This window comes from Pterocles gutturalis, unplaced genomic scaffold (genome assembly GCF_000699245.1).
Source record: "Pterocles gutturalis isolate BGI_N339 unplaced genomic scaffold, ASM69924v1 scaffold9777, whole genome shotgun sequence".
Lineage (NCBI taxonomy): Eukaryota > Metazoa > Chordata > Aves > Pterocliformes > Pteroclidae > Pterocles > Pterocles gutturalis.
Window position 1 is genome coordinate 1 of NW_010110252.1, and position 10,436 is coordinate 10,436.

Here is a 10,436-nt window from a genome sequence, read left to right on the forward strand (position 1 = left end):
TGCTTCCCTGGGGCCCAGGGCAGGCAGGGTTTGTTTTTCCCTGGCATCCTCTTCCAAAGGGAGGAAAAAACCTGCCTGTTCATTGCAAAGCATGCGTCTGCCGCAGTGAAACCAGTAGAGGAAGTGTCAGACCCCACCCTGAAAAAAAACCCACACATGTGAGAGTGTACGTATGTCTCTATGCACAGATGGCTCAGGGGAGTGGTGGCTTTGTGGCCAAAGGGTGCTCAAATCTCCCCTTCGTGACCGTGGTGGCTTTGCCTGGGCTCCGACTCCAGCACTACTCCATCCAGCCACCCACCAGTGTCAGGGCTGCTGAAGTTTACAATAGCCAAAAGCTGTCTTATAAAGGAAGGTTTTTAATTTAAGCCTAGCGTGACTTTATTTAAAACTCATTTACAGCTCTTGCTTGGTCTAAATCCACCAACAAAAGGAGAAAGGTGGAAAGTAAAGCACGCATGTACTCCTTTCCTTTCCCTCCGTCTGAGCGGTGCAGCTTGCCTGCGGAGGGAGGGGGTGATTTCCATGGGCTGGTGTCCCAAGGGGGGAGGAGGCAGACACATAGCCAGGATTTTTGGGTGGACAGGCGCAGAGTGACCCAGTCCACCTTGGAAGTGGGACTCCTCTCCAGCTACATTTGGCCACAATCCAGCTTTATTGTTGAATCACCCTCACGTCTCTGAAGATGAACTTTAAAAGAAAATATGTTATGGCTCTTGATGTTTTCCAGTCCTTGGGAAAAACTGGTAGATTTGCTTTTCTTCCAGAAAAAACACCGTTGAAAGTCAACTACTACAAGCTAATTTAAACCCCAGTGTTTCTACAGCCCAGTGCCTTTCTGATAACAAGAAACGAGGGTTTGGTTGGATTTTTTTTTCATGTTTACTTTAAATCAAGTCAATCTGTTTTTCTCTTTTGCTCCCACCACTCGTTGATGTATGAAGCAGCATTTGTGCTTGGAGCACCCGTGACTAACATCAGGAGTTACCGCTCACAGCATAAACAGCTTGGGATTCTCGGTTGCTGCTCGGCTGCCTCCTCTGTCTGCAGCCCCACATGGCTCCAGGTCTCACCCCTCGGGTCAAGGGGATGTTAAAAAATTGTGCCACTTTGTGATATTTTGGACTTTCTGCCCCAAAATAGCATTTGAAGCTCGGTTGTCATGCCTGGCACTGAGCAGGAGCATCACTCTGAGTGGGAGGGGGACTGGTATGGATGAGACCCCTCGGGGTGCCAAATTTGTGGGTGATTGCTCTGAACCTCCCTCTGTGCTCAGCAGTTGCATCAAGGATGGGGCACAGCCAGTGGGGCTGCTGAAAGCCTCCCCGCCCATGCCAGCAGGGACCTGCCCCAGGACCTGCCTTCAGGAGGTGGGTACCCAGAGCAGGAGAGAGGAAGGGACAGCTGTCGGAAGACACTAACGGCACCGAAGCTAAAAATGGAAAGGGGAAAAAAAAAAAAAAGGGAAGCCAAAGTAGAAATTCAGTTACTCTTCAGAGGCACGGGGAAGGATTCAGCCTGTTACACAGCCTTTACTCTGCCGCTGCTAAGCTCTACCCATTGAACAAGTCTAATGAGTAATTATCAGTATATGTCAGCTGTTATTTCAGTCCTGGCAACATCTGCATTTAGAGAACATCTGTTTCTTCTGTGAAGTTTAAGTGCCATAGTTAACACAACAGTATTTAATTCTTCCTTTTTTTAAAAAAAAATCTTCAACCTGTTCCATGATAGTAGCACATGTGAAAATTAAACTCCACGGTACAAAATTACTATAAATTAATTAACTTCTCCTTTCTGTGTTCTTCCTCAGCTCCAGAGCCCTGCCTCGTGCTCCTTGATTGTACTGACTCAAAATAAACTGAATAGAAGTTGCAACATCTTAGCACATTTCACATAAGGATATTCCTGGCACAGGCTGAAAAGCATCTATTTTAATGGGATTTGAGGAAGGGGGGGGGGGGGGAAGAATTTAGCTGGGTGTTGGGAGGAGACGCCTGTATCAATAGTGACTGAGGCATCTCAACAAGAGAAACAAGAAGAAGAAACCTCCTGGGAGAGAAATGCTATTGGGCTGTTGAAGCGTTCAGATCTCAGAGCAACTTCAATTTTATTTACAGCTCCTCTGTGACTAAATACTGTTTTCCAATTACTATATTGTGTTTTTTTTCAGTTGGACTCTTTATCCTTTCTTCAAAGCAACACGACCGCATAGTAAACTGTTTTTGAGGAGCATTTGCTGTTTGAGGTTAGAAGCTGAAACCACAGAGTTCCTTATCTTGTCTTTCTGCGACTGTTTTTACGTGAGCTATCAGGGCAAAGGAGCAAAGCACTAACAACCAAAATCTTCTTTTTACCCTCTCCCCACCCATATTTTCGAGGTCACAGGAGAAGTCCCCTGCAGAACCCAGGTGCTGGCTCTCTTTGGTTTTGTTGTCCACAGACCAGGTATGAATGTGCTTCCGAAGGATGGGCAGGGATGGGAGGCAGGGGGCTGAACTGTAAGGTAAAAAGCAAGTTTTCCTCTGAAACTTGTGTTTGTGGCTCAGGGAAAAGCTCTGAAAAATGCAAAAAAGTTCATTTTGCTACCTTTCCTCCCCCAAACCACGTCTGGAAGTGAAAGCTGGTGGGAGTCTTGCTCAGTACCTGGTGCATGGGGCAGCATGGGGGTGCTGGTCGGGTTCTGTTCTCATGGGCTGCAGGTTGGCATCTGGTGTGGGAGGGTAGCGACTGTCACTGTGGCCATCTGAAATAGCTTTAGCAATCCCCAAGGGAAGACCTTTCGGTGAGACCAGCTGACAAAATCTGCTCTCGTGGTTCAGTTTTAGGTTACAAGCTTATTAGAGACTTCTAACTGGGACAAACTGAGCCACCTTCCCAGGAAGGGCTGGGGCTCCTGGAGGGTTCTGAGTGCCCGGTCCCTGCGCTGCACCGTGCTCCCTTGGTACCTAGAGGCCTTTCAAACCCGCTCAAGCTTTCACAAGCTTTGAGGTGCACACTGAAGGCATTTGTTTTTCACATGCTCCAGTGGTCATGCTGAATACATCTCAACATGATGCTTTTACACCAGGACAAGAGTGCTGGTACAAATCATTTTGCAAGGCTGTCTCCTTGCCGTCTCCCAGAATTGCACAGGTTCAACAAAGACTGGCCGAGTTGCTTTTGGTCAGTCCTGATCTTTAACAACCATGCTTGGGCTTCCATGGCTTTTCGACTCTGTGACATTTAACTAAGAGGGAAAAGATAAAAGATACATATAAACAGCTTCTTAGACATATCTTTTATATTACTGTTATCTCCAAATAGTTGTTCCTTGCCATGATAAGGTACCTAGCTGTTTCAAGCATTGTTGGGCAGACAGCACAGACACTGCCTCCTCTGCTCCCTCCCCACATATTCATCACATCGAACCAGCCCCATAGGAACAAACGGCACAAAATCTGCTCTGGAGCCAAGGAGGAGGAGGCAGTGAGTGAGGGAGCCGATGTGTCTTGTGACGAAGAGCAAGTCAACAGCTGACTAGGTAGCCATATCTCCTAAAGCTCACGGCTGGATTAGGGAGATGACACAATTTTTCTATCAGTAAATGGTCACCTCGATCAATGGATTGATTTCTGAGTGAAAATATTTGTAGTATTGGACCCCAAGCGGCATTCATTATTTGTGCTCAGCCGTCAGCAAATTACACTGAAATTTCGTGTGAGAAACAGAACTGGTTTCATTATCTGGAGACCCATCTTGAAAACACAGCACTGATAATGACCTGGGTTTAGTGCCGGCTCCCAGAAACTCTGACTTTGTTCTTGAATAAGACGGCCAGGGGTCTGTATTTAGACAAACACTTCCTGCTGGCAGAGGCCATTTCCGAATCACTTGTTTAGCTCCATGCGAGCCCAGACGGCTTCATCTCAGCGGGTGACTTCTCCCCACCATTCAGCCCTTATCTCAAAGTCTAACCCTAACCCTGCTCCTCCTTCCAGCTTCAGGCCATTGCTCCTTGCCTGCCACCTCTGAGAGTTCAGTAATTCCCTGCCTTCCTTTCTGTTGGTACCTGTCACTGAAGCTGTTCCCACCCTCTCCTCCCCCTCACTTCTTCCCAGGGAGGGCCCTCAGTGACCCCAGAAGTTACATGCACAGGTCTGTATCTTCTGTGTATTAGAGCTAGTTTTTGTATGCCTTTCCTAAATACCAAAAAGGTCAAAAACATAAACTGCAACTCAGGTTGGCCTCTAGAGTTCCATTAACCTCATAGGTTTTACACGTAAACCCTCTTTGATATAGGATCAGCCACCACTTCACTTCCCACAGTTCTTCTCCACAACGCCGTGGCATTAACCTAACATTTGACATTCTGGAAACTGCTCCCTGTCCCATCCCCAGGGGCTTGGCAGGGGTTTGGGTTCACAGCTCCAGGGTCCCAGCCAGGGGCAGGATAGCAGGATGCAATGGCATTGCCTTCCCACCATGCACAACTGGTAACCTTCCCAAATAGAGACTCCTGAGATGTTGTGTCACATCAGAAGGGGCATCTTCTCCATAGCTACTTCATCTCCTAGACAGATTAGTTGTAGAATCACAGAATCATAGAATGGTTTGGGTTGGAAAGGACCTTAAAGATCACCAAGTTCCAACCCCCCTGCCATGGGCAGGGACACCTCCCACCAGAGCAGGTTGCTCAAAGCCTCATCCAGCCTTGCCTTGAACACCTCCAGGGATGGGGCATCCACAGCTTCCCTAGGCAACCTGTTCCAGTGCCTCATCACCCTCACAAGAAAAAATTTCTTCCTAATACCTAATCTAAATCTACCCTTTTTCAGCCTAAAACCATTACCACTCGTATTATCACTACACTCCCTGATAAAGAGTCTCTCCCCATCTTCCCTGTAGGCCCCTGTTAAGTACTGGAAAGCCACTATAAGGTGTCTTCAGAGCCTTCTTTTCTCCAGGCTGAAAAACCACCACTCTGTCAGACTGTCCTCATATGGGATATGCTCCAGTCCTCTGTGGCCCTCCTCCTGATATCTCCTGGACATGAGGATGCAGTGTCATTCTTCCCCTACTTCTTCCTTAATTTGCTTCTACAGCCAGTAGAAGCCATCAGCACTCAGGGCTAGCACTGCTCGGCTGGGGCTGCCTGGTGGCCAGAGCTGCAGAGGGGGCAGGAGACCAAACGGCACCTCCCAGTGATGGCATGAGTGGACAGGAGGTGTCCCTGCTCCAAGGCATCCAGACATGCAGCATCCCTGCCAGAGTGCCAGCGCAGGCACTGCTGCAGGTTGCCATGAGGGCAACGTCTCCCATCCAGAGGCAACATAATCCAGGTCTGGAAGGAGGTGTCTCCCTCCTTCCCACTGGCTACTGAGGAAATAGGAGCTGGTCAGCTCAGCTCAGCTCTAGCTAATTGCTAAATGTCTACAACTAAAACCCATACATCCCACTCTCAGTTAAACTAAGGTTTGCAAAGTGCCCAGTGGTAAAAGGCATTCGGTGGATGCGCAATATGTCACTGCTGCTGAAGCTGTCCTCATCCCTCACCTGCCTGCACAGCCGCAGAAGATTGAAGCACATTTCCATGAACGGGGGCTGGCTCAGGAACCCAGTGACTTCTCTCTTTCCGGACCCCCGTGGTTTCCCCTTTTCCCTTTTTTTTTTTTTTTTTTTTTTTTTTTTTGCTAATTCATCTATTGCATGAAAGGAGGGATTGACAGGTCCTGCAGCATGTTCCAGATCACGGGTTGAGAGCATCCTTCCCCCGGATGCTTGCAGAGGCTGCAGCACATTTGGGTACTGCAGAAGGCAGAGCAAGCAGCCGGTACCTGCTCTTCTCATGGCTTCTCCCTGCTTCGCCCTTAGGAGGTCACACGGCAGAGCTGGTGCAATTGCCGTTGACGGACCTCAGGGGACATTTCCCCCATCTGACCCCATCCACAACCCCAACGTGTGACTCCGAGAGCACCCAAAATCTGGCACTGGCCGCAGGCCTACGTGCAGAGGTGAGCTCAGCCCTCCAGCCTCACCGGAGGCTGAAAGCATCCCTCCATGTGCCTTCCCTGCCTTGACCCACCTCAATCCCTTTCTTCACTTTATTTCCTGTGACAAATTTGCTGTGCTGGGTCTGTGGAAAGCAGCTGGAAGGGTTTCATACCTGCAGTGTTTTTCTCCTTCTTCATCCCCCTTGGCAGGCTTGGATCCATTCAAATCTCCATTTCATTTTTTTTTTTTCTTTTCAGCACAGCTCCCTGTAGTTTCAGCTTTTTGGCTAATATGGGGCTTGAAATCTGTCTTTCCTCTTCCATGATGCTTCCTCCTCAGTAACCCTTTGCGCACCACCAGCTTGCTTTCCACAAGCACATGGACGTGTGTTATGAAGAACACAGTAGAAAGGTGCTGCCTTTTCAGCTGGAGGGCTCTCACCGCTCCAGCTCTCACCGTTCCCAAATTACACCCTTAACCTCCCAAGGGTGGTGGGGGCATCAGCTGCTTCACCCTGCAGACACAGATGCACGAGGGAAGAACATCAGGGTGCTGTGCCTCCAGCATCAATGTGCTTCCTCACCCTCCCATGGGCTTTTCCAGGAAAAAGCAGTTGTGATCCCTGTGTCACAGCCACTGGGACATGGCATCTGTCCCCTGCCTCCCCCAGCCCTCCTTGTGTTTTTAGGACTTGTCATGAAGTTACCAACCTCTGCTCTGAGTGACAGTACACCTCTGAAGCCACTGGTGAAGAAACCTGCCTGATGCCCTGGCTGAACGTCGTTCCCTTTCCATGCCCCGCTGTCACTCTCTTTTCTCTGTTTGGCTTTTCCCTAGTATTACAGACAACACCCAGCAAAGCCACATCCAAGGAATCCCATGTCAAAAAGTTTTCAGGGCACACTGCAAGCTGTGCGGGCTCCATCCTGCAGATAGGTAAGGCGTGTAGATGCCCAGCACCTTGTCATGCAGGAGGACTGGCAGGATCAGGCCCTTAGGGACAGTCAGGGAGTGCAGCCACTCCGTGTCGCAGCTGCCTCTCCTGATAGAGCAGCTGTGCCTCGGGCTTGGACACCCCCATTTTGATGGCATAAATACAAATGCACTATTGGCCATCTCATGTCTTTTGGGGATTCGGGTCAGTCAGATCCAGGAAGACCAGCAGCCAGCTGCTCTCCCATTTGGCAGATGCCAGTGCAGCTGGGAGCCATCCTGGGATACCAGTATGGTGCCCCACCAACAGCAGCTGTCCCCACACATCCCGTGCCTGCAGGACACAGGTAGCCATAGCGCAGCTGCTGCTGTATCAGCGGTGACGGTTTCACGTTATTAGTTAGCAGTTAAAACAGGGCAGGATGAGTTATCAGAGGGGAGTGGGAACCCACACTGGCCTTCTACCAACCCACCTAACAGCAAGGAGCTGCAACACAAAAGGATATTTTTGCTTTTCTATTATTTTAACCATATTGGTGAGCTAGTCTGCTGACTTCTCTCCACTCTCGCTGGGGTGTATTTGCATGATGACTGTGTGTGTGTTTGTTGCTGGATGCCTTACACTGTGTGTATACTATCATAAGATTCTGTCTGATGCTGGAACTTTAAAAAACATTATTATTATTACAAACAAATGCTTACGCACAACAGTGTGACGTTGGCACCCACTTCCCAAATAACCAGTGTCTGATGGTTTGAGTTAGACGTGGCGCTCAGCAAGCTGATTCCTGGAACAGATCCCCAGGTACCACAGTTAACCATCTCAAGTTTGCGCTCATTTACCAGACCAGGCAGCTCTTTTGGGTTTCATTTAATTTTTGTTTAAGAAATGTATTCATCAAAAATACGCTCTTGCTCATCTGGAAATTTTTTTTTGGACATTCAACAAGCCAACCGCAACAACGCAAGAGTCATCCTTGTTGGACTGGTTGACTCCATCTCTCTTTTTAAACAAGCCAGGCATCACCAGCTCCCAGCCCTGCTCCGCGCCCCCATCCCAGCAGCAGCGTGTGGGAGAGGCTCAGAGCCCAGCCAAAAGGGAATGGCAAAGGAAAGATCCCCGCCAAAAAAAAAGGTCACACTCTAGAAATGCTCTTTTCTACTCTCGCTTCACTTTTTCTCTCCATTGCTTTTTTTCATATCATTTCATGGCATTTCATTGATGCCGCATATTACATAAGAATATCCTACTATTTTTTTATTCTGTTTCATTTTAAAACTATTAAAACCATCTGCCAGTTAGTAAACACTAACATATTTTCTTTTCTAGATCAAAGTGTCTCCTGTCTGTGTTGTAATAGAAGTTTGACATTATTTTTTTTACAAGACAGGCAGGAGACACTTTGATCAGGTGCCAAACTGTTTCACTACAACAAACAGGCAACACTCTGAGCTAGAAATGATAAGATGTTATTATGCGCCGTGATGATTTCACGACATGTCAGCTGTAACGTTAAAAAACCCACTCTATATAACATATAACATTCAAAATATCAGTGTGAAATTCCAGATTTTTTAAAAAATGAACAATCTATGAATTGAAAGTATTCTTTTTATATTTTTCTCTACAAAACCGTGACCTTTCTGTAGTGCTTTTGAATATTTTTTGTAGTCCTTTTCACTTCAACAAATTGCTGTCTTCCTTCAAAAACATTCCATTGAAAGAATTCTGATGGAATCAACTTTAAAAGCTTTTCCTGAAAGGCTTTTGTAAATACAAAAAATTATTTTCCCTATCAGAGAACAAAAGAATCACCTGCCGACTTTTTTGTCATTCCTAAATAAATTAATTGCTCAAGGATTATTTCATCCATGTTTCTCAAACTTGCTGCTCCCCACCACCCCCACACACATTTGCCTTTTATCCCAGGATGCAGGATGCCTCCACAGAGAGCCCCCAGCTTTCCAATAACACAAATACTGCAGCTACACGCTGGGGAAAAGATCCATGCACATTGTCATTTCTGCATTCATTTGCATGCTGAAGAGGAGAAGGGCTCTTCTATAGTCATCTACGCCAAGCACCTGGGCACTGAAGAGGGGCTGGGCCTGAGTGTGGACGTGTGGTCCCTGAACACGGGAGCTGCAGGAGGAGCAGGTGAAGGCAACCAGCCCCTCTTCCTCCCCTTAAAAGTGGATCTGTCCTTGCTTTGTCAAGAAATGCCATTTTAGCTTTTTGGGTGGACAATCACAGCTGAGAAAGGGTTAGTCGTCTCCAATAGGCACGGCAGCTGGAGGGGGCGTTCACAGCCCAGGATAACTGTCAGCAGCATGCACAAGGGGAGCCTGTCTCACCGGTGAGGAAAGATGGGCGCTCCTCATTTGAAACTTGCAATTTATCTCACCCTAAAAGAGGTGAGAAACTTAATGGATCCAAAATTTGATTTTCTACAATAATTCAAGGAATCGAGGATGACTTTGTTGTAGAAATCAGACAAAAGATACATCAAAGAAAAGTCTGCTTGGGTATTAGGAAAAAAAAAAAAACCAAAACCAAAAAACAAACCACAAAATGCAAAAACTGGAAGAGGTTGCCCAGAAGGGCTGTGGGATTTTCAGCCTTGGAGATTTCCAAAACTCATCCGCACACAGCCCTGAGTGACCTGCTCTAATGCCAGAATTAGCCCCTTTTTGAGTGGCCAGTGGGATCAAAAGACCTCCACAGGTCCCTTCAGCCATTCTACCTCCATGTTACGACATCCCTACAATTACGTGTAATGAATCCCAGCTCAGAAACAACAAGTCTCAGGCTTGCCCAAACCTGGTCTTGTCTCCTTACCCATTGCATAAATGTCTTTTTCTGCATCAGCAGTGGAGCAGATCACCATCTTCCGCACACGGGATGTGCCATTTGAAGCACAACACTCAACCCTTTCAAGAGAAAGTCCTTGGCTTCCTGTATAACTCCATTTCAAAACATGCGCTTGAACCAGTTTAAGGACTTGTATCACACCAGCCAAGGTCAGGAGGGGACCCCAGGCAGCGCCGGTCTGCAGGCGTTTCAGCACAGTGAGTTGTTTGTAGCAACAGAACCACATGCTGGTGCAGCGTCAACACACGGAGCACGTCTGAGCGCAGCCCAGGCTGTCGCACACCAGGGTTTTGTGTCAGTATGCACAGTACAAACAGATGCTGAGCACGGGCCACTTCACGTTTAGGTCTGCTTTCCTCCCCTGATGGTTCGGGTCAGTGGGTGTCACTGTCCTGAGAATGACTTTCCAGTAGTGGTGAAGCAAAGGATGTTCAAGAAGTGATTGAGCTAATCTTCTCCCCTTTTAAATGCAGGCTGTTTAGAAACAAAACCCGTAGGGTTGTGTACGTTTGTCATTTCAACCCAGTGGTTAGTATTTAATGAGCAATAAATCATTATTGATAGAAAAGGTAGGAAATCCAGAGCCTGGCAGGCTAGATGGGTGTGCTGGGCATTACAAACCGACCAACAGGAATACAAGTCAGCTGTTTCATTCCCT